The sequence below is a fragment of the Camellia sinensis genome, chromosome 4 (genome assembly GCF_055761805.1).
Source record: "Camellia sinensis isolate YWXY chromosome 4, ASM5576180v1, whole genome shotgun sequence".
Taxonomy (NCBI): Eukaryota; Viridiplantae; Streptophyta; class Magnoliopsida; order Ericales; family Theaceae; genus Camellia; species Camellia sinensis.
The window spans coordinates 214,888,541-214,914,881 of NC_138964.1; the positions used below are offsets into that span (position 1 = coordinate 214,888,541).

A 26,341-nucleotide genomic window follows, 5' to 3' on the forward strand; every position below is an offset into this window, starting at 1 on the left:
GACCTAAAGTCTCCAAGACTTTTGCTCATCTAAAGAATGGGATTACATTGTTCACGTTTGAACATCTCTACTAAGTCTAGGTCAACCAAATTAACTTCCATAAGCTAAATCAATTTAGAGAGAAATTCGCATTGGAATTAATTTGATTAGCATAATATAATTTTGCCATAAAAATCTAAATTAAATAGTGACAATATTACACAAGTCACAAGATCGAAAATTCGCTATGCTCGTAATCATCTCTTGTGCCACAGGTGACAATTATCCAAAATTTAATTTAATTCATGCGCAAAATATTAGTTTTCGAGAGTAAATCTACAAAGATTTCTCTTAACCGAACAACCTCCCACTGATTATGGCATGTCTTAAAAAAAATGACAAAATATTCTAATTCCATTATTAATTGTGACATAGCATGAGTTCAGTGAGTGGCCCAGCACGCGGCTCAGTGGCGGCCCAGCACGCGTGCGGAGCCGCCACTCTGATACCAATGTAAATCATAAAGTATTATGACGCAGCGGGAAAAATGTCATAGTCATACCTTTTAGTAGAGCCTGAAGCGAAGAATCTCGTGGATAAATCACGTGCTTCCAGGATGTGAACAACCAACCCAGCAGTGGAGTGATACTACAAAAGGAGTATCACCCACACAAGTCACAGTGCAGAAGCTAGATCGTTCTCATATGGGAGAGAGTTAGAGAGAGAGTCTGGGAAAAAAGGTTATAGGTAAAAACCACATAACGTATCTGATATCGATATATTATTCCCATCATATCAGATGTATATAATCAAATATATAACAACCAATATCTATCTATCCATCTATCCATATCTATTGATATGATAGATATAGATATCCTAAATGGTTATCCAAATAAGTTTTGAATTCAAATTCAAACTTACATGGATAAGGTTCAAAAGGTTCAGGTTCAAAAGGTTCAAAGGGTCATGCCACATGGGCGCCCAATTTCTAACAATAATAAAATACAAAAAAAAAATTAAAAATTTAAAAATACAATAAATTTTACATAATTTAAGGAGGGTCACTATTGAATTTTATAAAGAATAAATAATACATAACCTTTATTTATATGGGTAATAGTATAAATATTACAAGTTTAGGAGGGGCACGTGACCCCCCTAAGCCTTTGGTGGCTCCGCCCCTGCCCCTAAGTCTGTTTTTTTGTGTTTTATGTTTAGAAACACCACAATTACAATTTTAAGTGAACCTCTACTTTTGAGAACAATTTTTATTTCTTTAGTTCATTCCTATATCTCTATCTATGGAATTTGAAATCGGTTAATATGACTAATTTTGCTTAGCCAATGGCCTGTTTTTTTGTGCTTTGAGTTTATAATCACCAGCATTACTGTTCAAGTGAACCTCTACTTTTATGAACAAATTTTATTTTTTCAGTTCATTTCTATCTATCTATGGAATTTGAAATGGGTTAATGTTTATGTAATATGGCTCATTTTGCTTAGGGAATGGGCCGTCTATGTAAATGGTTTTTTTTTTTTTTTTTTTTTTTTTTTTTTTTTTTCTTTTAGGAGGGGGGAAATGATCTACCAAAAAAAAAAAAAGATAACAGACCCAATAATGAAAAGGCCGAATATGATAACAGTCCTAACCCGTAACCCGACTTTGATTGACCTATCAGATCAAACTAATTGACCTGCACGGGGTAGACTAGGGGATGAAAGACGTTGAGATTAGTAGACTATGGATGGGTCAAGACATAGAGTAAAGTCTTCCTCATTTGGCTCCTTCCAACGAGTCGCACATATACCCTAGTACATGTTCCTCCATGCCGAGGGCATCCCCCCAGAGCGAGGGATTTGGGCATTTGTTCATTGGTCCATCCAGCCCGTCCAACTTAGTCCTATTTTTCAGGATTTGAAAAAAATATTTTGGCCCTTAAAGCTAGACTGGCCAACATTTTGATCCATTTGATAAATAGTTTGGGCTTGGAAATTGAATTTCACATCCCAACCCAAAATAGTCTAGGATTTCACTTTTCCAATCCAATCACTCTTCTCTCCATAAACAGTTGCACCTCTTATTCTTTTTTGTTATTTCTTTTGTTATTTCTATTGTTTGCTGGGAGGTTGCACAACCCTTATTACAGTACCTATTTTTTTTTTTTTTTTGACTCCTATAATTCTGTTTATTGCCATGAAATCTATTTCTTTTTAAGGACTTCATTCATATTTACTTGGGTTATTCATGACTTCTCGGGGGTATGGAATTGAGATACGTTCTTCGTTTAGTTGTTAAATTAAATAAAGCACTTAGATCTTTCTATCTTAGGGGTGCAACATACCCAGTAAATCAAAAATTGAACCAATCTGACCTCTTTGTGTTGGTTTGGTTCGGCTTCTGAGTGTATCGGTTTTGTTTGATTTCTAAGTGTATTGGTTTGGTTTTCGATCTTGAAATCATCAACTCGATAAGATTAGATTCATCTTGGTTTAGGTGTTGCTCAAATCAAACCAACTTGAGAACTGAACCAATATTTTGTATAATTCTATGTATATTGATTTGTTTTCATCTATTTTGTTTATTAACATAGGTTTGATTGTATTTAATTTTTTACCTAAAAGAAATCTAATTAAATTTAATTTGTATTGCTTGCATTTAAGCTTGAGTTGGCTTTCAATAAACAAATAATGTATCTCAATTTCATAGTTCTTGGTCTTTAAAGACTTGTTTATTTTAATTATTTATTATTTTTTATTTATAGTGGAATGTCGAACCAAACTGAGTTGGGTTGGGTTCGTTCTAGTGGATGATTTCAAAAATTTAAATTTGATCATGACTATTGATTTTAAATTTAGTACAACTCAAATCAAATCAACTTATGGACACTCCTAATCTATTTTGCTTATTTGTTGATATTGACAAGTGTGATTTTTTTTTTTTTTTTTGTAAAAAAATGTGCATAATAAATTTTAATCAAAATTTTGAATTAATTCCTTGACCAATATTTTTGGAGCAGGCATGTATACAAATAAGATATCAAAATATAGGACATAGAGAGCATTTTTTAAAAAAGCATTAATAAAAATAGAAGTAACAAATAACAAGAAAAATAAAAAATTGATTGAGTCAACCATTTAGGCGAGTCTTTGAAAAATTTCTTGTATTCTTATTCATGCAACACTTCAAATGTGATCAATTATGCATCTCCTCTTTTGGAACACTTAGAGACCTTTCTTGAGATTGTCCTGAAATTTGCACTATTTCAACTTCTCTCAGTTGGAGAGTAGTCAGGACTCGTCTAGTATGGCTCGGTGGGCCACCTTTGAGCCCACATCGATCATATCTTCTAGAATGAGTATTTGATGTTCCACTTCAAAGTTCATCTATCTTTTTGTGGGGAACTATTATGACGGAACAAACAAAATGAGAAAGTAAAACAAGCAATCGTACAAGAACACAGACATATATGTGGTTAGGATATAAGCCTATGTCCACAGGTGAAGAAAGACAGGGGGTTTTACTATCAAAAGAAGGAGAAAATACACAAGAAATGGTCGTCTCTCTTCAAGATCTGCATATCAAGAAACTGGGTTGGATTAGTTGGGTAGAGTGGGTTGCAAACGGGTTATAAAAAAATAACAAAAAAATCAACATAATTGGATTGGAGTTTTGAAGCTCCTAGAGTTCTCAAAATTAAAAGCAGTAAAATATAAGCCTTTTTCTAAAGGAAGGGATTTAGTAATTCCTACTAAAAAAAAATTAATTAGTTAGGTTAAATATATAATATATTTTTATTATGGAAAGCAATTCCTTAAAGTATGTGTATATTATTAGGTATAAAATTTTGAAATTTAAATTCCTAAGTCATAGGTGAATTTAATAGCCAATGATATATTTTTCTTTTTAAAAAATAACAAAAAAATCAACATAATTGGATTGGAGTTTTGAAGCTCCTAGAGCTTTCAAAATTAAAAGGGTAAATTACACTTTGCCCCCTTAAAGTTTCACCTATTTCTCATTTTAACCCTGTAAGTTTAATTTTTCTCACTTTGGCTTTTCATGTTTGTAATTCTTCCCATTTTGGCCCTTTCAGTTTGATTTTTTCCACTTTGATCCTTCATGTTTGCAATCCTTCCCATTTTGGCCCTTTAAGTTTGATTTTTCCCACTTTGATCCTTCATGTTTGCAATCCTTCCCATTTTGGCCCCTTAAGTTTGATTTTTCCCACTTTGGTCCTTCATGTTTGCAATACATCTCACTTTGGCCCTTCATATTTACAATCCTTCCCATTTTACTCCTAGACTAACTTCCATAAAATAAAAATAAAAATAAAAATAACAAAATCTGCCACATTGCTAACACATCAGCTCCATGTATAATGTAAAAAATTCACTAAAGATGCAAAAAATGAAAAATAGAAACCCAAAAAATTAGAATTTTTTTTTAGTATTTATTGAACTTTTGTTTTAAATTTATTCATAAACGTTGTTATTACATTATAAATGCATCTAAATTAGATGCAGCTAAAAAAATTAACTAAAAAAAATAAAAAAAGTTTACTAAAGACGACAAAAATGAAAATACATTGATTCAAACACCTACATTGTCAATTCTGAAATTAAAAGTTTACTATCGGTTTTTTTTTTCGTCTTTTGAATTTTTTTTTCCTTTTTTAGTAAATTTTTTTTTTATTTTTTTAGTTACATCTAATCTAGATGCATCTATAATGTAATAATGTTTATGAATAAATTTGAAGAAAAAAAAAAAAGTTCACTGAAGACTAAAAAAAAAATTCCTTTTTTTATTTTTTGCATCTTTAGTGAATTTTTTACATCACATATGGAGCTGATGTGTTAGTGATGTGATAGATTCTATTCGTTTTTTAGATGGAAGTTAGTCTAGAAGTAAAGTGGCTGGGATTACAAACATGAAGGGTCAAATTGGGAGGAATTGCAAACATAAAGGACCAAAGTAAAAAAAATTAAACTTAAAGGGTCAAAATGAGAAAGATTACAAACATAAAAAGCTAAAGTAGAAAGAATTGTAAACATAAAGAGCCAAAGTAAAAAAAAAAAATTAACTTAAAAGATTAAAGTAAGAAATGAATGAAATTTTAAAGAGACAAAGTGTTATTTACTCAAATTAAAAACACGATACTCTTTATATAATATACTAGCCTATCACCCGTGCTATGCACGGGATAATTACAGATATTTATATTTATTTTAATTTTTTTAATATATAAATTATGTTTTTAAAGATTTTTTATAAAAATAATTTAACAATTTTATCACTAACCATAATTTACAGGAGAAATTAAAAAGGCTACTGCAGTAACTATGCACAGGCTGTATCTATAATTATTTGTATGAGAGGATTTTAAATGTTAATCAGAGATTTTGACCAAATCAATAAATGCAGGCATGTGGATTGAAAAAAGTTAATAAATGCTGATAAGGGGATTTTGACTAAATCAATAAATGCTGAGTTTTTTTTTTTAAATCAAAAATTTAGAAAATTAAGATTGAGAGATTGGAGCTCCCACAAGGCTTGGGGTTTAGAAACCCCATTTTTCTTAATATATTTACAATTATCTATATATGTGAATTGCGATTTTTAAATTTTTTTTTTAAATGTCTTTTTTTTTTCATTTTTTATATTATATTAAAGTTTAATATTTTGATAATAATCATATGTGTTGGACTTTTTGTTTGTGTTTCTAAGGGTTTGAAAAAATTTCTATCCTGTTAGGTAAGAAACGCAGGAAATATTTGATTTGGTGAAAACAAAAGGGGCTATTTTACCATATGAAACAAAACCAATAAAGGGTATCTTGTCTTTTATTTGTTTTGGTATGTATTGTTGCACAATCCTATCCCGTATTTTCTTATTTAGCTGCACAATTTTGGTAGTGAGCTTGATTTGGTGAAATGTGTTGTTTGGAGGATTTGGATTTGGAGGATTTGGATTTGTGTTTTTGTCTTAATTTTGCAGTTTGGTTATAGCTTGATTTCACTACATTCTTTTTTATATACATTTTGGTTTGTATCCACCATATTGGTTTCTATTGTTTGTTTCATGAATAAATTACAAAAAAAATAGTAATAATAAGATGTGCTTTAGAAGATATGTTTTAGAAGATGCTTCATTGAAATGTGTCAAGTTCTTGGATTAATTAGCTTTGTTACAGGAATTCACTCAATTTTGATTGGAGTCTGATTGTGTTTGGAAGTGCTATTAAGATATCTTTGGAGATTGGCTTTATTTGTTATTGTTCATGGTTAAGACGTTTTATATGGTTTGAATTGCCTCATATTTTTCCCTCTCTATCTCTCTCTTTCTTTTTTCTTTTTTCTTTTTTTTGGGGTCTCTTTTCCCCTAAAAATCATGTCTCGACGTGTAAAAGAAGTAAAGAAAACTGTTGATGAACTTATATGGTTTCATGATTTATATGGTTTCATGTCTCTTTTCATGATTTAAACTACAATCTATTAGTTGGTGAACAAGTCAAAGTAGGTTCGTTCTCCTCTGCTTTGGCCAGAAGAGCAATGAAAACTAAAGCAAATAGACAATCATAATATGGCTGTTTGCCATCTTCTTGAAGGGATGATTAGTTAGAGTATAGATTATATAACCTATATAATCATCATCCTTGCATTTTTCTTTGTTATGTATATCTTTGTTAGATAACCTGTCATCATTTTTGTTTATCCATTACTGTCCAAGAAGAGTGATTGAACAATAACTGAGTTGCAAGTTTAATTTGTGAACATAATCAAAGTTGAGGACATCACTTTCTTGCTTTAAAAATTTAAATTAAAAAATTTCTAAATTAAAAAATTAAACTTCTGACATCAGTCATGTATATGAGTGCTTGACTGATCAACAATTTCTAAATTAAAAAATTAAACTCCTGACTGAGATTCCTTTTTTTGTTTTTGTTTTTGTTTTTGTTTTGTTTTGTTTGTTTGTTTGTTTGTTTTTTTTTTCCCATATGCTTAGACTTTAATAAAATTTTAATTGGCAACCTCATCCCTACTCTATATTGCTCATCTTAGTTTTGTTTAATTTCAATTTATAGAAGAAAACCAATTTCGATAATACCAATCTTTTGAACCAATAATTTTTAGTGTCTGTACATGATACACCCTAAAATTATATGAATGAAATATAATTTTACTTTTTTCTTCTTTTTCATTTAAATATAATTCCAATTTAATTCCATACCCACCTGTTGTGGATTGTGTTAAGCATGTTATATTGTTATTGTTGTTGATTGTTACATTGTTTTTGTTCATGCTTTTGAATTATTTATCCATAAATCTGTATTAAGCAGGTTATAATTTTTGAATCATTTTGTTGTTCATGCTTTTGATTATGAATGTATTAAGCAGTTTATAATTGTATTAAGCAAGTTATAATTGAAATTGATTGATTTTAGGGATTAATCAGGAAATCAGACATTTTGGGGTTGTTTTTCCTATTAATAATCCAATGATGGGTTGTGTTTTTCCTATTTTTTTCTTTCATTTTTCTACTTTCAAGTAATTAGTATCATTTATTAATCTGGTAAATTGGATTGTGATAATTGAAATGGAGTGTCTTGCTTTTTGGCTTCTTATATAGTTGTGGCTTTTTGCTTACATTATTTTTTAATTGTAGTTGGTTTTCTATTTGGCTATATAAAACCCAGTATGTATTCAAAAAATAGCAAAACTTAAGCCCTTTGATTTTAGCAACTAATATAACCTTAAGTCAAAATGGTTTTTCAAGAACTGGATAAAACACCAAGTTTACACACAACTAGAGAACTATATTCAACTGTTTGGTCCAGCCCGATGAATGCATATTGCAAAATTGATCAATTTCGTGCTCCAAGTTAAAAGTGTGTCAAGCCAAAGGGGAAAACCAAATGAAGAGATAGGAAAATACAGAGTCTTATATGACATTTAGCCAAAAAACCACTTCCCACCCCCAACGGCTCTGATATGTAACTCCCTCGCTCAAAGCCCTCTCCCCACCCCCACCTTCAACACCCATCATTTCATTTCATTTCATTATTCATTCATATCTATTTTAGTTTGTTTTGAAGATTGATTGTTACATTCGACCTTTTTTTTTAAAAAAAATATATATTTATTACATTGTTACAGTGATGCTTAGTTTGTTGTTATGCTTTTGAAATGGATTGAGCAGGCTAAAATTGTATCTTGAATCATTGTTGATTATGAATGAATAATGGAAATGGGTTGTTTTTCTTTGTTGTTTTCTCATCTCAGGAAATCAGACATTTTTGGGATGGGATTTAAGTTTTTTAACATATGTTTTATGTGTTGTTGGAAATTGTTGTTTAGCGGATAGAGCTCTCAACTTTGCTAAATAGGAATTGTTGTATATAGGCTTGGATAGTCAAATTTGCTGATTTTGGGATTTTTCCTATCATTACATTTTTTTTTTCACTATGTGTTAATCTTCTATAATAAAGTGCAAAGATTCCTTACACTTCTCATGTTTGGTTGATTAAAAGAATAATGAAAAATTCATTGCAATGGGAATCATCATTTATCTCATTCCAGTGAACCAAATAAAGTATCAATGAGATTGAAGTGTTTCAAATATGATTAGTGTTTTGATAAATGATTTGGGTTATTTTGATAAATGTGTGAATTGAGTTTCTTTTTTTAACATGCAAAGTAATGTTTTGTGATCTTTTGTTTTTATTTGATTGTTAAAAATTAGAATTATAGTGAGAAAGAAATAGCCCATTGCATTTAAATTAGACAATTAAAACATCTATCTGAATATAGCTCATGAAAAGAATCAGATAAGATATGAGTTGATAAAAAGGACAACATAAAAACTATTAGACTAATTATTTGACAATGCCTTCCTAAAGGTTTTCAGCATAAAGCATGAAGCTTCACAAACATATTACATTTATTGAAAGCAAACAAGATAGTTTCATAAGTTCTCTTAAAAATTGGTTTCGGTTCCATACATAAGAATGCTAAAAGAAGTAAAGCATAATGTTAACAAAGTTAGACCAGTTTATTGAATTGAAATGTGATAACACAATCTTATTTCAATGTGTATTTTTTACCTTCTAAACAATACAACTATCAAAATTGGCTCAAATGTTAATTTTGGCTATGGCTCATTCATAATTATGATTCACCCAATATCTATTATATACTCCAATCCAATTATATACATTCACAATCATGTAATTAAAAATAAAATAAAAAAAACACAATTTACAAATAAGATAGAGGTGATGTATTTTATTTTGTGTTGGTGCAGATACAAAATAAAACAACCATCTCTGCTTCATGTTTAAAGGCTCATTCAGAAAGCACTTTATATTTTTTTACTGGAATTTTTATGAATTGAGAAAGGAATGAGATGAGTAGTAGTGAGGTGAGGAAAATGAGGAGTAGTGGTAGATGGGGAGAAGAGATGGGGGTAGTGATGGATCATGGTAAGGGTAGCAAATGACTGTCACCACCAAAATAAAGGGAAAAAAATTGTACGACTGTTTAAATGGCCCATAGAAATGAATGGTTAGAATTAAAATAATTTCAAGTTAGAAATGAATGCTCTGAATTTTTGCTGAATTTTCTTAAAAGAAGTTAAATGTTTCTGTACTGTGAGAAAAAGCTAGGACTCACTTACCTATATCTTAATTTTATTTGTTTCAATTATGTTGGTGCAGATACAAAACTGTGTTGGTGCAGATACAAAATAAACCAACCATCTCTGCTTCATGTTTAAAGGTTCATTTAGAAAGCACTTCATATTTTTTTACTGAAATTTTTATGAATTGAGAAAGGAATGAGATGAGTAGTAGTGAGGTGAGGAAAATGAGGAGTAGTGGTAGATGGAGAGAAGAGATGGGGTTAGTGATGGATCATGGTAAGGGTAGCAAATGACTGTCAACACCAAAATAAAGGGAAAAAAATTGTATTGTTTAAATGGCCTATAGAAATGAATGGTTAGAATTAAAATAATTTCAAGTTAGGATTGATTTGTTACCAAGGTCAAAATTTTGAAGTTTTTTTTCTTTTTTAAATTTCCAAAAAATCAATATATGAAACCATGAAGTACTTGGTATATTTGTCATTTATCCTAGGTATGCATACAATTATTAGAGGGCAGGCTCCCAATGCGCTTAAAATTTTAGGATGCATTTAAAGCCTCCCAACTACAGTCATATACCACAAATATAAATAATGTCATAGATGGAAGAAGATTTACAGTACAATGTAACCAACTCCTTGCCAATTTGCTGTAACTGACTCCTTGCCAATTCAAGTCAACAACAAGCACGAAGGCAGTGTAATTCTATGAACACAAAAAGTTAAAACATTTTTTGAACTGCCTAATAAAATGAAAGGAAAATTCTACTTACACAAAGTTTTAGCTCACTATACTTGATATTATAATATTTTTATTCTTTTATAGGATTACTATTAAGAACTGAAAAACCTTATTGTTTTTCTTTCATTAACCTCTGATCATATATCTAGAGTAACAGAGTACTCGTTTGTGTTTGTTATTGCCAGAAAAAATAAAATTTTTGTTGGGCTTTGACTTTTAAGACTTAATAGAAGTAGTTTTGTTGGTGGGTTGCTGTCATTGGAGGTAATTTGGTGAGCTGGGTCTGAATTTGGAGGTGAATTCAGGCTTGGTAAGAGGAATTATATACATTTGGATGTGTTGTTTGTTGGTGGAATTGAGGTCTATAATGGTTATAATAAATCTGTTTGTTCCATTTGATTACTAATCTTTTTAGTCAAGTTGAGTTGTTGACTTAGGTGCTGAAATACATGTGTAAGCTTGCATAGTTTTTCGGAGAAAAGCCCATTTCTGCTCATATTATCGTATATGAGAAAAGTATTGTGAGTTTTGCAATTCTTAACTTAAACCTATTGACAGATAAGCTTATTTAGTTGCTCTGGTTTGGCTCCTCTCCATTTGTGGCAAGAAATAGAGATCTCAATTTCAATGTAACAGGTTGCAACATATCACCAAATATGTTGAAGATTAATCTAGCGTATGATGATCTTCAGGTTTGATGATTGGTGAAGCTCAATTCTGGCTTCATAGGTTGAAGATTTATAATAAATATATATTATGACAAATAATATATATTTAGGTATCTAACATTATATGTTTAGGTACCTAAATATAATGTTTCTGGCTTATTTAGGTACCACTGTAATATAATTTTTATAATGTTTCTGGCTTATTTAGGTACCTAATAATAGAATTGACTTCTTTAATTTTTAAATTACTGATAATATGATCTATCTGTTACTAAAATATATGTTTACGTACCTAAATATAATGTTCAGGCAATCTGATAAGAAGAATTGGGTTGTTTGAATTCTGCTTCGAAGCTCTTGCAGGTTTGATGATTTTCACAATCTTCTCTTTGTTCTTTTTCTTTTTTTGTCCTTTTCATTTCGAAACTCTTGCAGGTTTGATGATCTTCACAATCTTCTCTTTGTTATGTTTCTTTTTCATTTTTTTATTTATGTAGCTTTCAATTTATTTGGATTGGTGTTTCTAAACCTTAAACTGATATGTATTTGTTTTTCTTTTTTGTGTTGTCAGGCGTGGGTCTTGACAATATAATGTTTGTTTTTCTTATGTAGTTATAATTTGATTGGTAGGAGTAGCACTAACTGGTGTGCATTTTAGTTTTAATTTCTTTTAAATTGCAGAGTACTGGCTGGTGTGCATTATTTGATATTTAATTTTTTTTTATATTTGATTTGTTTGGAATTGTAGAGTACAGTCTGTTAAATATATTTTTATAACTGCATTTTAATCTTAATATTATTTACATGTGCCTTTAGGCACGGGCATACGCTAGTATATTTATATTTTACTTAATTTTACACATTTTTCTTTATTTCCATTTTAAATCACTCACCAAATATCCGGGCCAAAAACAACATAACACTAGTCGTTCTATAGCGACCCCGGTCTTTTCCCATTTGATTATTGTATCCGGACTTGGGTTCCGTTTATTCTGTCATTGTATATTTGTTGTTGTCGTCCTTTATTTTCTCATTTGGAGTTATAGGATGGGTTGGGCAGGTTTGTTTCAGGTTGGTTGGGTTCGTAAACCAAGTGTTGCTGTCCAGTTTTTGGGTTGGTCGCTCGAGCCAGGATTTGGTCGCTCGAGCGAGGTTTGTTTTTGTGTCCTCTGGCTCGATCCAGATTTTCTTCGCTCGAGCGAGCGACTGCGTCTGGTATAGACCTGAGGGCAGTGTTTATTCGCTCGAGCGAGCGAGGTTTTCGTGTGTCTGGTCGCTCGAGCGACCAAGTCTTCGCTCGAGCGAGCCTGACAGGTTTAAATAGGCAGTAGCGTGTTTCAGATCAGTTTTTCATACACTTTCAGATTCTAAAACCCTAGTTACGAGTTTTCTCTCCCTCTACACACCTTCTCTCTTAGGATTGATCTACTTAGAGTGAGTTTCTACCTTAGATCCTTTATTAAAAAGATAGAGTGAGTCGAAGGCTTCCATTTAATCTGAACATTTAGTGATTTGGAGCACATTGGAATTTGGGTATTTATCTCTGTCTTCTCCATTCGGGTTATTTTCTTCGAGGTAGGGATTTCCTACTCCATCTTATAAGTTTTGTTCTAAGTTTTAGTATTTTGATATGTTGGGGGTACTTTGGTAATTTTGGGAAAAACCCTAGTTGTATTAATAAATTAATTTGTATAATTAATTCATGGAATTAGGGAATTCATTGATTAAATGGCGTAGTTGGATAATTTAAATCACTCGCCTATTGAATTGTTGATATATTTATTTTCAGTTTAGAAATAACTGTTTTGGGCTATCGGTGGAGGATAGCCGTGCTTGTTGTAGACACTGTATGTGGATTAGGGATAACTGAAACTAATAATTGATTAAGTCATCAATTTTGACTGCTGGATTAATACAGACATTATGTGTATTGATTGTGTGTTGTATATGTTATGTGTTTGCATGCATTGTTTTGTGTGGGAGGAGATAGGGGATGTACTCCACGGTTTAGGGGAAGATAGGGGATGGACCTCTAAACCGGATTTTGTTTGGGAGGAGATAGGGGATGGACTCCATTAGCATCACTTTTATGTGTGCTTATTTATATTGAAGTGTTTTTATTGATACAGCACTAAAATGTGTATCAAACTGGAAGTATGAAGTGTTTTGATTTGAGCCTGAGTCTCATCTGTTTGTTGACATTGGAAGAATGTGAATATGATATATATAGTTCACTGTTGTAAGTTTGGCCAGGTTCTGAGCCATATTGATAAAGTTGGAAAGTAAAACGTGTCTTAGACAATAGTGTCATGAGACTGTAAAATGATGTAATTGATTATCTTGGTTAACCATCTATTGAATGCTATTCCTTTAATCAATGCTTATATTTGGTTTAGTATATTTCTACTGGGCTGTGGCTCACCCTTTATGGGAACATCATTTTCAGGTCCAGGTGATAAGCTACCTCCAAGGACTTAGCTTGGAAGGATTTGGATTTTGAAGACTATCTTTAGTTATTTGTTTTTATTTGATAAACATTCAAGCCTAGGGCTTTATTTGTATTTGAGTTAGAACTCATATTTTTGTGTCCAAGTGTTGGCTTGGAAAGATGTAAGCCCATAGGGCATTTAATTTGATATTACATGTAATGTTTTCTTTTTGTAATACTCTGATGAATGAGATAATGAATTGGTTTCTTTTAATATTGCATGCCAATGATATATATATAATGGGTTTATGTTGAGGGCGTGACAACTTGGTATCAGAGCGTACCGGGTTTGAATACTTTGGGTACGTGGGAAGTGATTAGTATCACATTGGGTTCGTCTCGTTTGATAGAGACTTAGTGTAATGTTATATGCTTATGTGATAACATGTTTATGTGATTATGTGGGTATGGAATGTAGTTTCTAGGATGTTGATTGGACCCTTGAGTTTCTTGTAGTCTTGTTGGAAAGGCACTTGATCACTGCTGCTTCCAACCGGAACTATAGTAACGCATTGGGACTATCATTATCCAGGAATGAAATTCGTAGGTGCTTATGTGATTATGTGCTTACGTGGAATGAATTATTGTTGTCCCATGCATTAGGACGCGAGTGTTTAGCTTCGGCACATTTATTAATGTGCTAACGTCTTTGTTTCCTTTATTAGGATGTCGGGACGAGGACGAGGACGAGGACGCGGTAGGCGTGGTAGGCCGGGTAGGCAGCAGGTGCCTGTGCCAGAGGAGATTCCGGCAGTTCAGGAGGGAATTGGCCAGGCCAATGTGGCCGAGCCAGTAGGCCAGCAGGCTATGGGCGCTCTAGCCCGAGAGATAGTAGGGGCATTCAGGGAGTCAATAGGCATTCTCAGAGCTGAGAATCAAGCTCGGGTTATTGTTGCGGATGCAAGACCTTCCTTTCTGAAGAGGGAGTTCTTCCGGTCTAATCCGGATGAATTTGTGGGTGATCCTAAAGAGCCGCTTAAGGCAGATGAATGGCTCGAATAGACAACGAAGACATTTGAGATGCTTGGCATCGAAGACGAGGGGTTGAAAGTGACCTTGGCATCTTTCCAGTTGAAGGGGGATGCGGGTCAGTGGTGGAAGTTTACTAAGGGTCGTATAGGAGGTACATGGGAGGCTTTTGTGAATGCTTTCCAGGAAAAGTTCTTATCTCCAGCAGTTAGGGAGAAGCTGAGAGACCAGTTCTGCCAGCTTAAGCAGTCGAGTTCTTCAGTGGCCGAGTTTGAGGCTGCATTTACTAGTTTGTCCAGGTTTGCAACTGAGTTGGTAGCGTCTGAGGAACGCCGTTGTATCGAGTTTGAGAAGAAGTTGAGGCGTGGCCTCAAGCTGAGAGTTGGGGGAACTATGATTCGGGATTATGGGCGTATGGTTGATGCTGCAGCCCACATGGAAATCATGATGCAGGAGGAAGAGGAAGGACAGAAGGGCTCCAAGAGGAGTCAGGATGGTCAGAGTAATGGTAGGAGACAGAAGGGTTTTAATCCTCAGCAGTCTTAGGGTAGCTTTTCTAGATCGACTTTTCCTGTGCCGAGTGCTAGTTCGGGGAAAGACAGTCAGGGAGACATTACCTGTTTCAAGTGTGGCCAGCTGGGCCACAAGTCTCCAGTTTGTCCTCAGAGGAGAGGAGTGCAGAGAGCAGCATCATCTTCGGCTCGATCTCAGAGCCAGAACCAGGGTAGAGGCCAGCCACTCTCGTGTTATCAGTGTGGTCAGCCGGGGCATATGAAGAGGTATTGCCCGCAGTTGGGTGGCACACCTGGTGCATCTGGTTTGAGGCCGATTCAGGGTCAGCAGCCAGCTCAGTCGGGTCAGGCCTCAAGAGCCAATCAGGGGGTTTCATCGTCCCAGTCGGTGCAGCAATCTTATGCTCCTAGGGGTGAGCAGGTTGATCAGAGGTCATCTGGACGTGTGTATGCTGTTACCGCGCAGGATCTTGTGCCGGCACCATCAGTTGTGAGAGGTACCTTCTTGTTTTGTAACTCGGTTGCTAATGTTTTGATTGATACGGGTGCATCCCATTCCTTTGTGTCTGCTGCATTTGCATCTGTTTTGGAGTTGGAGTTAGCACAGTTAGCATCTCCTATTTGTGTAGTGTCACCTCTTGGGGGTGAATTGATTTTGAAACAAGGTGTTAGGGGTTGTGATATAGAGGTTGATTATCATAGAATCCCATTTTCCTTTGTAGTTATGCCTATGAGGGGTTTCGATGTTATTTTGGGTATGGACTGGTTATCGTCATACCGCACAGTTATTGATTGCTACCGCCAGAGGGTCACTTGTTGTACCGTGAGCGGAGAGTATTTTCATTTTCTGGGGGACCGGGTTGGTAATGTGTTGCCACCGGGGTATGTTCCGCGAGGACGGAGTGAGCTTAGTGGTCTACTTGCTAACCTTTCGATTAGTGAGGATGATGAGACTCAGATTGTGTTGCCAAGGGTGGTTTGTGAGTACTCGGACGTCTTTCCCGAGGATCTTGTTGGTTTGCCACCGCATCGAGAGATTGAATTCTCTATTGACCTAGTGCCCGGCACAGCGCCGATTTCTATGGCACCTTATCATTTTGCCCCAGCCGAGTTAGTTGAGTTAAAGATTCAGCTCCAGGAGTTACTAGACAAGGGCTATATACGTCTTAGTGTTTCGCCGTGGGGAGCACCGGCCCTCTTTGTTAAAAAGAAAGGTGGTGCTTTGAGACTTTGTATAGATTACCAGAAATTGAATTGGGCTACGGTTAAGAATAAGTACCCTATGCCTCGTATAGATGATCTGTTCGATCAGTTGAAAGGTTCTCGTTGTTTCTCAAAGATAGACTTGAGATCGGGTTATCATCAGTTAAGAGTCAGGGAGGAGGATATTCCGAAGACGGCATTCCGTACACGGTATGGCCACTATGAGTTTCTGGTGATGCCATTTGGGCTCACCAATGCACCGGCAGTTTTTATGGATTTGATGAACCGAATATTCCGGGAATTTTTAGATCGTTTTGTAGTCGTCTTCGTGGACGACATACTTATTTATTCACCTTCTGAGGAGAAGCACAAGGAACACTTGAGAGTGGTGCTTGAGTTACTTAGAGCCCATAAGCTTTATGCTAAGTTTGGGAAGTGTGAGTTCTAGCTAGAAGAGGTTAAGTTCTTAGGCCATGTAGTTTCTGGGGAAGGAGTGTCTGTTGATACATCCAAGACTGAGGCGGTGCAAGATTGGGCACAGCCTAAGAGTGTGTTTGAGATCCGCAGTTTTCTGGGGTTAGCTGGGTATTATCGTCGGTTTGTGAAAGATTTCTCCAGATTAGCTTCGCCTTTGACTAGATTGACTCGGAAGGGAGTCAAATTTGTATGGAGTGAGACTTGTGAAAAGTCATTCCAGTAGTTGAAAGTTAGACTGACCACCGCTCCAGTATTGATTATTCCAGAGAGAGGGTTGGGTTATGCAGTCTATTGTGACGCCTCACGAGAGGGTTTGGGTTGTGTGTTAATGCAAGAAGGGAAAGTAGTTGCCTATGGCTCACGTTAGTTGAAAATTCACGAGCAGAATTACCCTACGCATGATCTAGAGTTAGCAGCTGTGATATTTGCCTTGAAGATTTGGAGGCATTATCTTTATGGTGAGAGATTCGAGGTATTCTCGGATCATAAGAGTCTAAAATATTTGTTTACACAGAAAGACTTGAACTTGAGGCAGAGGAGGTGGATGGAGTTTATAGAGGATTTTGACTTTGAGTTGCATTATCATCCGGGAAAGGCCAATGTGGTGGCCGATGCCCTTAGCAGGAAACCTGTTGGTGACATAGCTAGTATAGCCATCCGAGAATGGGAGATGTTGGGTGCACTTGGGGAGTTTAATTTACTTCTGGGCGAATCCGTTGAGGCTGCGACCTTGTTTTCTGTTGTTGTACAGCCTACACTCGTGACTCGAGTGTTAGAGGCTCAGAGGGGTGACCATGAGGTAGAAACCCTCCGTGAGAAGATTTCCGGTGGGAAGGTTGAGAAGGGTTTGACGGTGTATCCCGACCTGAGTGTGAGATACCGAGACCGTCTGTTTGTGCTGGAGTTTTGTCGAAAGGAGGTACTCCAAGAGTTTCATCATTCACGCCTTGCGGTGCATCTGGGGGGCACTAAGATGTATCGGGACTTGGGTCGCCAGTTCTGGTGGCGGGGTATGAAGAGAGATATGGCAGCTTTCGTATCTAAGTGCCTTACTTGTCAGCAAGTGAAGGCCGAACATCAGAGGCCAGCGGGTTTGTTGCAACCCTTGCCTATTGCCGAGTGGAAGTGGGAACACGTCACTATGGACTTCGTTGTGGGTCTTCCGAGGACTCAGCGGGGTAGTGATGCTATTTGGGTGGTTGTAGACCGGTTGACTAAGTCGGCGCACTTCATTCCTATGCGCGTGAGAGATTCGGTAGATCATCTTGCCGACTTGTACATTCGGGACATAGTGAGGTTGCACGGGGTCCCAGTGACGATCGTCTCAGATAGAGATCCTCGTTTTACTGCCAGGTTGTGGCAGAGTTTGCAGAGTGCCTTAGGCACTAAGTTGACCTTTAGCACGGCTTATCATCCACAGACTGACGGGCAGTCCGAGCGTACTATTCAGATCCTTGAGGATATGCTTCGGGGTTGTGTTCTAGACTTTAGTGGGTTGTGGGAGAGGCACTTGCCGTTGGTAGAGTTTGCCTATAACAACAGTTTCCAGTCTAGTATCGGTATGGCACCGTTTGAGGCCTTGTATGGCCGACCGTGTAGATCTCTTGTTTGTTGGGCCGAGGTGGGTGATGCACCTCTGTTGGGTCCGGAGTTGGTGAGGGAAACGACGGAGAAAGTTGAGTTTATCCGTAAGAGGCTTGTTACAGCACAGAGTCGTCAGAAATCTTATGCAGACCGTAGGAGGAGACCTTTGGTGTTTGAGGTAGGTGATCATGTCTTTCTGAAGATATCACCTAGACGGGGTTTGATGAGGTTTGGGAAGAGCGGGAAGTTGTCCCCTCGGTTCATTGGTCCGTTTGAGATCCTTGAGAGGATTGGCGAGGCTGCTTATCGTTTAGCTTTACCGCCGCAGCTGTCCGGAGTACATGACGTGTTTCATGTGAGTATGCTTCGGAAGTATGAGCCGGATCCATCACATGTGTTGGATTGGACCGATTTAGTGGTTGATGAGGATGTCTCGTATGAGGAGAGACCGGTTCGGGTCTTGGATAGGCGTGATCAAGTTTTGCGAGGCAAAACCATCCCTTTGGTCAAAGTTTTGTAGAAACATCACGGAGTGGAGGAAGCCACTTGGGAACGTGAGTTGGAAGTTCGCGAAAAATACCCGGACATAGTTATCGATTTGTAATCTTGTATTTAGATTTTGTAATATTGTTGAACTTAAGAGCCTTACATATGTCTTAAGTTGTAAAACATTGAGTATGTTTTAGTAAATGGGTGTATCTTGAAACTTGCTTCATTATAGAAGTTTAGTGTAACATTGCATATGTTGATTACATTGTTGAATGAGTTGTATATATCATGCAATTGAATATGATATGGGAATTGCTAATATTGAAAGGAATAATGCATAATAGTGATGCAAGCTGAAATATATGTTGTTTTATATACACATTATGAGATGCTTCTTGATAAGAGATGAAATGACCAGTTTTGGTCAAGTTGTTTACTATTGAATTGTCATATTATAAAAAAAAAAACCTTTTTTTTAAAAAAAAACTTATGCTTAATTTCGGGGACGAAATTCTTTTAAGGGGGGGAGGTTATAGCGACCCCGGTCTTTTCCCATTTGATTATTGTATCCGGACTTGGGTTCCATTTATTCTGTCATTGTATATTTGTTGTTGTCGACCTTTATTTTCTCATTTGGAGTTATAGGATGGGTTGGGCAGGTTTGTTTCAGGTTGGTTGGGTTCGTAAACCAAGTGTTGCTGTCCAGTTTTTGGGTTGGTCGCTCGAGCCAGGATTTGGTCGCTCGAGCGAGGTTTGTTTTTGTGTCCTCTGGCTCGATCCAGATTTTCTTCGCTCAAGCGAGCGACTGCGTCTGGTATAGACCTGAAGGCAGTGTTTATTCGCTCGAGCGAGATTTTCTTCGCTCGAGCGAGCGAGGTTTTCGTGTGTCTGGTTGCTCGAGCGACCAAGTCTTCGCTCGAGCGAGCCTGTCAGGTTTAAATAGGCAGCAGCGTGTTTCAGATCAGTTTTTCATACACTTTCAGATTCTAAAACCCTAGTTACGAGTTTTCTCTCCCTCTACACACCTTCTCTCTTAGGATTGATCTACTTAGAGTGAGTTTCTACCTTAGATCCTTTATTAAAAAGATAGAGTGAGTCGAAGGCTTCCATTTAATCTGAACATTTAGTGATTTGGAGCACATTGGAATTTGGGTATTTATCTCTGTCTTCTCCATTCGGGTTATTTTCTTCGAGGTAGGGATTTCCTACTCCATCTTATAAGTTTTGTTCTAAGTTTTAGTATTTTGATATGTTGGGGGTACTTTGGTAATTTTGGGAAAAACCCTAGTTGTATTAATAAATTAATTTGTATAATTAATTCATGGAATTGGGGAAATATGGTTAAATTCATGGAATTAGGGAATTCATTGATTAAATGGCGTAGTTGGATAATTTAAATCACTCGCCTATTGAATTGTTGATATATTTATTTTCAGTTTAGAAATAACTGTTTTGGGCTATCGGTGGAGGATAGTCGTGCTTGTTGTAGACACTGCATGTGGATTAGGGATAACTGAAACTAATCATTGATTAAGTCATCAATTTTGACTGCTGGATTAATACAGACATTATGTGTATTGATTGTGTGTTGTATATGTTATGTGTTTGCATGCATTGTTTTGTGTGGGAGGAGATAGGGGATGTACTCCACGGTTTAGGGGAAGATAGGGGATGGACCTCTAAACCGGATTTTGTTTGGGAGGAGATAGGGGATGGACTCCATTAGCATCACTTTTATGTGTGCTTATTTATATTGAAGTGTTTTTATTGATACAGCACTAAAATGTGTATCAAACTGGAAGTATGAAGTGTTTTGATTTGAGCCTGAGTCTCATCTGTTTGTTGACATTGGAAGAATGTGAATATGATATATATAGTTCACTGTTGTAAGTTTGGCCAGGTTCTGAGCCATATTGATAAAGTTGGAAAGTAAAACGTGTCTTAGACAATAGTGTCATGAGACTGTAAAATGATGTAATTGATTATCTTGGTTAACCATCTATTGAATGCTATTCCTTTAATCAATGCTTATATTTGGTTTAGTATATTTCTACTGGGCTGTGGCTCACCCTTTATGGGAACATCATTTTCAGGTCCAGGTGATAAGCTACCTCCAAGGACTTAGCTTGGAAGGATTTGGATTTTGAAGACTATCTTTAGTTATTTGTTTTTATTTGATAAACATTCAAGCCTAGGGCTTTATTTGTATTTGAGTTAGAACTCATATTTTTGTGTCCAAGTGTTGGCTTGGAAAGATGTAAGCCCATAGGGTATTTAATTTGATATTACATGTAATGTTTTCTTTTTGTAATACTCTGATAAATGAGATAATGAATTGGTTTCTTTTAATATTGCATGCCAATGATATATATATAATGGGTTTATGTTGAGGGCGTGACACGTTCAAAATAATCCCACTATTGGAAACAAATCTCTTGCCAAGGACACCCTAGCTGGAAGGCTACAGTACTGAGGCAAAGCACCATATCATATATCGATATAGATATATATAGAGAGAAGAAGGAAGTTACCCAGAAATCACTCTAGGACAATATCAATGGCTGAAGAACAATCCATGAGCGAGTTCTAGAGGAGAGGAGGTCTAGATTGTGGTGAGACTTTAAGCGTCCGACCCCTCATCTCTTTCATTTTCTTTTCTTTTTTTTTTTCTTTTTTTTTTTGCTTTTATTTCTTGTTGTGTTTTTGGTTTTGATCGCAATTTTTTCTTCTTTTTTTTTTCAATTGGTTTTGTTCTGTATTTTCTCATTCATTCAGAAAATGAAGATGAAACGTACTGATTCTGTGAGCTGGGTCATTAGCAAGGCTCGTATTCATTACCGTAGTATTACTGGTAAGATCGACAAAAGAAGAGGGTCCACAACTTTCTCTAATTTTTCCGATGAAGCAAGTTTAGATGTCTTTCCGATGACGGTGAATGAGGAAGAGAATGACCGGGAAGTGATGGCTCGTTTCAAACGACAGATGTCATACAATGATCCAACATTTGTTAAGCCGTTTTTCATGAACATAATCAAACATGGTGACACCATTGTATCCGTTACAAAGAGAGTTCTCATGAGTTTTAGAAAATGGCTTAATAAGTCAAGCAAGAAACAGTGGATTTGGGTCCATACTATAGTAGCTGGTCTTCAGCGTGAGTATCAGAAAGTCTTCAGGTGGGTGTTGTTTTGTTTTTTTCCTTAATATTTTATCGATGATTATTTCGATAATATGTAGATTTATTTTCGTCGATATTAATTTGCTCTAACTTGGCTTGGTTGTCTTCAGACAAATAGGTAGTGGTTTGAAGGTGATGCTGTTTCGCAATGAATTTCATGGAGATCTTGAGAAAGGAGTCAGAGTCTCAAAAGAATGAATAGTTAAATTGATGCTTTCGAGCCAACTTCCATGGATTTCAAAAATGGACTGAAGAAGGAAATTGGGGATTTCAAGGTTGAAAAGCTTGGAGGATATAATGGACCGTGTCCGCTTGCTCTCAATTTATTCTACAAACTCTGTGATGGTGCAACGAAATTGACTGGCAAGGATTTGATGTGTGTTTTCTCTTTCTGTAATAACTCGACCCTCTTATATGCTTTCAGTCTTTCATTATATGTGTAATTACATGCTAAATATGAAATCTCATGTGAAATTAAGTTTAATTGTGTGAATTATATGACTATGAATTTATATCTATCAGTTATGTGAAAAATCTGTCACAATTGTGACGGTTGGATTAGTAATTGGAAGCCTTAGAAGTGCGATAACGCGAAATTGACCTCATAATTGTGATGAGCATGATTTTTAGATCATAATATGACTTTTTGTAAAAATTTGATTCGTAATGATTAATTTGTAGTCAACCCTTAAGTAAACCTTTTAGACTCTTAACTTGGTAACTTTTCATCACAAAAGACAATATCTCCTGAGAATGAGAGAGTTCTAGAGAGGGAGAGAAAGGAAATGAGGCTTCAACAAGAGGGAAGGTTGAAGGAATTGAGAAGAATTTTAGAGATTTGAGCTCAAGGTAGGTAAATCCACCAAGAATATCCTCTCTAATTGATTTGGGTAGGAACTTTGTACATTTATGTAAGCTAGGGTTTATAATAAAGGTCATGTTTATGATAATTGGTAAATTGGGGGGATGTTTCTTGTATCTTGGTTGTTTTACATTGTTTTGAGCTATATGGAGGGAATTACATCTTATTCCTTAGTTTCACATGTTTGATTTACATGTTTGCACTCACCTATACATTTTGATGGTTATATATATATTTGATAAACCAAATAAATCTAGAAATATAAGAGAATTGAGTTATGAATATAAATTTGGGGGGGATTATTGTTAGGTCCCTTTGTTGCCGAATCCACGAAAAAACTCTGTTTTATAGAGTTGTAATTTTTCCTTGTTTTTTGGCTTTCCTGCTCGAGCTGGACCATTGGCGCTCGAGCGGAATGTGTACTACCTCAGTAGTTGGGCGTGTCTGCAAAAATATTGTGATGTGTGATTTTGCGCTCGAGCGTGGATTCCAGCGCTAGAGCGGAAACCTGTTTATTCACACGCGTGTTTTAATGGATCTGCTCGAGCGGACTATCCTGCGCTCGAACGGAGTGCGCGGCCCTTGTTTCTATATATATGTGTTTAAGTCTTATTTTAGGGTTAAGTTTTCTAGATTTGCTTTGGAAGCTCTAGGGGTTTGTTTTGGGGCTTGTTCGTTAGTTTTCCTTGATATTTTTTAGTGAGTTTTAAACCTATGATTTGAGATACATACATCAAGGAGTTTGTTTCTTCATATTCAAGAGTGTTCTTCTTCGGTGGAATCCGGAGATTCAAGCGTGGAGCATCAAAGGAGTTTGATACTGTGCGTGGTCGTTGATTCGACAATAGAAGTTGTGGATTCAACTTCATAATAATCAATTCCGAGACGAAGGCTGTTGTGAAAGATTTACATAAGGTTTGAAGACAAATTGGATGCGTTTGGTAATTTGTTTGTTTATCTTTGTAATCTTCCTTTCTTCAGTAGTGGATTGATTAGTGGCGTTTCGCCTGTGGTTTTTTATCACAATTGAAGGTGCTTCAATTGTGGTTTTCCACGTAAAAATCGTTTGTGTCGATTTATTGTTTTTTGAAAACAACAATCTAAATCACTTTCGTAAGTGCTTGATGATTTAGATTGTGTGTTTTGAATGATTGGGAATTGGAGTAATTAAATCTTGATCTAATGACGAATCACTTAGAATTTTCAATTGGTATCAAAGTAAGTCACTCTTTGTTTTTATCAAAACTATAGGAGTGTGATTTTGTGTGATTAGTGATATGGATTTAATTCGTGAAGGTAACTCAATCCATAGACCTCTGTTACTTGATGGTACAAACTATTCTTATTGGAAAGCTCGTATGAGAGTGTTTTTAAAATCCATCGATGAGAAAGTTTGGCACTGTGTGATCTATGGGTGGAGTGAACCTATTGTCACCATTGATGGTATTGATATTTCCAAACCCCTTGATAAATGGGACACAACCGATTATCAAAACTCGAGTTGGAACAGTAAGGCTCTCAATTCCCTTTTTTGCTCCGTTACACCTAAAGAGTTTTGTTATATTTGCACGTGTGAGGTAGCAAAAGAGGCTTGGGACATTCTTGAAACGATTCACGAGGGTACTACTTCTGTTAAAAGGTCAAAACTTCAACGTCTCACCTCTGCCTTTGAAACCCTTTTTATGCGTGATGATGAGACGTTTGATGATTTCTATGCTAAACTTAATGATATCGTGAATTCCTGTTTCACACTCGGTGAAAAAATCCCTGAAGCTAAAGTTGTTGGAAAAATTTTGAGGTCTTTACCCGAGAGGTTCCAATCAAAAGTGATAGCCATTGAGGAGGCTAAGAATGTTGATACCCTCAAGCTTGATCAGTTGGTTGGAAACTTGTAGACTTTTGAAGCCCACCACATTTCTAAGAAAAAACAAAAAGATAGTGTGGCTTTCACTAGTGCTCATGAGACTGCAAAAACTCCTGAGACTGAGTTTGATTTAGAGTTTGAGATGACAGCTATGTTTACTAAACAGTTCCAAAAAAATTTAAAGAAAAAGAAGCCTAATTTCAGAGGCCTTATTTCAAAAGATAAGAGTAATGATAAACCCAAAACTTTTCCACCAAAACTTGCTCAAAAAACTGAAAAGAAAATTGTAAAGGGGCAAGGGGTCAAGTGTTATGAATGTCAAGGGTTTGGACATATTGCCCTTGAATGTCCTTCGAAAAAGAATCGGAAGAAAGTCTACACAGTGACTTGGGATGATGAAAGCGGGTCGGAGCAAGAACCCGAAGAAACTGAATCTGGTGAAGACGGGGATAGTGCTCTCATAGCATTTTGGTCCACTTTCACTCAACCTCTTCTGAAGCCAGTGGAATTTGCTCGTGGCCAGAATTTGCATTATGCTCCCACCTTTGATGGGAGTAATTACTTGTATTGGAAGATCAGAATGAGAGCGTTTTTGAGAACTTTCGACTCAGAAGGCTGGCAAGCCATTGAAAAGGATGTTGAAAGTGCTGACAATCAGAGCAATCAGAGAGTTCTGATCACTATTCGTGGAGCAATTTCTGATGAAGAACAGCAACGGGTTGCTCACTGCACAAAGGCTAAAGATGCATGGGACATTCTGAGCCAATTTCATAAAAGATGAGAGTCATCTTCACCACCATCTATCACCTTTCCTGCCTTAGTTGCTTGACTAGATGAGGTCAAGGAGAATGAGGAGCAAAAAGAAGATGATGAAACATCAGAAGACAATGATGAGATTAATGGTGATGATCTACAACAAGCTTACGAAACGCTTTACGATGAATCTCTGAATTTGTCCAAGATCAATGACAAACTCACTCTCAAGCTCAATGCATGTGAAAGCGAGAATGTCAAGCTAAAATGAGAACTTGTAACAACTAAGCAGAATGTCATCAAGATCTCTAGTGACAGGCAAGACCTATGTGGGAAACTTCTATCCTGTGAAACTGAAAGGAATGAACTCATGAAAGTGTATTCCACATATGAAGAGAAGCTTGAAAGCCTTGAGATGTCACAAGCTACATTGGAAGAGATGGTTTGTCACAAAGATGAAAAACTCCGAATTGCTAGAGCCACAATTACTATGTGGAACAAAGGTTCCAAATCATTAGAAGACATCCTCAGGTCTCAACAAATGGGTTGTGACAAAAGTGGGCTAGGCTATGGTAATGCGACAGCTCATAAGGAACAAGCCTCTACATCACATGACCTAAAGACTCAAGCAAAGAGAAAGCTGAAGGTACACCACGGTGATCCCTCTCTTCATCTACCTAAAGAGGGTAAGATCAACAAAAGGGAGGTAAAACCTGTTTTTATTTGTCATAATTGTGGTAGGTATGGCCACATTCGTCCTTTTTGCTTTGAATTGTTTGGTAAGGTGTCTCAAAGGAGTAGAAATTCGAATACTTTTTGGGTTAGGAGACAACCTTACATGTCTAGGCAGAACACCAAGACACATGAGGGTGTTCACAACGCCAAGACATTTACCAGGACCACCAGACCTGATTTTGTTAAGACCAAAAAGATT

At 36.1% G+C, this 26,341-nt stretch overlaps 1 long non-coding RNA gene across 1 annotated transcript; it reads left to right on the plus strand.

Moving 5' to 3' along the window:
• The first annotated feature begins 21,198 nt into the window (after positions 1 to 21,198).
• On the plus strand, positions 21,199 to 22,412 carry LOC145823558 (uncharacterized). Its single transcript, XR_014365855.1, has 2 exons — positions 21,199 to 21,926; positions 22,039 to 22,412. It is a non-coding gene; the product is annotated as an uncharacterized LOC145823558 (long non-coding RNA).
• Positions 22,413 to 26,341: the final 3,929 nt, after the last annotated feature.